The sequence below is a fragment of the Schistocerca nitens genome, chromosome 2 (assembly GCF_023898315.1).
Source record: "Schistocerca nitens isolate TAMUIC-IGC-003100 chromosome 2, iqSchNite1.1, whole genome shotgun sequence".
NCBI lineage: Eukaryota > Metazoa > Arthropoda > Insecta > Orthoptera > Acrididae > Schistocerca > Schistocerca nitens.
Window position 1 is genome coordinate 1049858727 of NC_064615.1, and position 1075 is coordinate 1049859801.

Sequence of the window (1075 nt, forward strand, 5' to 3'; positions counted from 1 at the left end):
GCACAGCACCACAGCCGCCGCTCACTCTTGTCATCTGTGGCCCATGGCGCACCTTAGTTGCCTTGGCGCCGGTTTCGGATAGCTCCATTTTGCCATGCACGGTATACATTAACCACGGCCGCACGCGAATAGTTTACAGACTTAGCTGATTCCGTAATGCTTCCACTCTTCGCCAGAAAGCCAATGATCATTTCCTTTCGGACGTCAGATAAATCGCTCCGTTTCCCCAATACAACAACGAATGCATTGTTTTCCACGTCCCTCCGACGCCCTTCATACACCTTCCAGTGCTGGTGCTGACACCTGCTGCCTGTAAATGGTTATTGCACTTTGACGTCGATCATTAACGTGACTCTAAAACCGAACGGGCGATGAAGGCCCAACGATACAGACTGGCCGCCGTGTCATCCTTAGCCCACAGGCGTCACTGGATGCCGTATGTCAGTTTACGACACAGGAGCCGCTACATCTCAATCAAGCAGCTCCTCAGTTTGCCTCGCAAGGGCTGTGTGCACCCCGCTTGCCAACAGCGCTCGGCACACCAGATGGTCACCCATCCAAGTGCTAGCCCAGCCCGACAGCGCCTAACTTCGGTGATCTGACAGGAACCGGTGTTACCACTGCGTCAAGGCCATTGGCCACATTATTGTGACTGAATCGTGTAATATCTCTTTATGAATATATTAAAACAGTCATTGTCGTGCTTTCTGTTTTCGTTCATAATGTATTTAAATGTTCCTATATGTCTATAAAATCTTCGTCTGTGTCGCTACTGACCTGTTATTTATCTTCCTGATATTTTACTTCCGATCACCGGCTAAATATTAGTATCTAGCTTCAAAGGAATGATTTGGTCTCAGGCACACATAATTTATGTATACATGTTTCTACAGCTCGAGCACCGTTTTGATTGCTTTTTCAGTGATTTAATGAGATCTAAACTTCAAGCATATCGTTGTATACTTATGAGATGCCACAAAACGTTCTTATCTCCGTCTTCAGCAAAAGCTTTTTCCGTTTAATTTTTTTGTGGAATTAATGTTGTGGCCCGTTTGTTTCATCACTGTTCATAGAC

At 46.1% G+C, this 1075-nt stretch overlaps 1 pseudogene; it reads right to left on the reverse strand.

Moving 5' to 3' along the window:
• Window positions 1-521: 521 nt before the first annotated feature.
• Window positions 522-639, reverse strand: LOC126237981 (5S ribosomal RNA; annotated as a pseudogene).
• Window positions 640-1075: the final 436 nt, after the last annotated feature.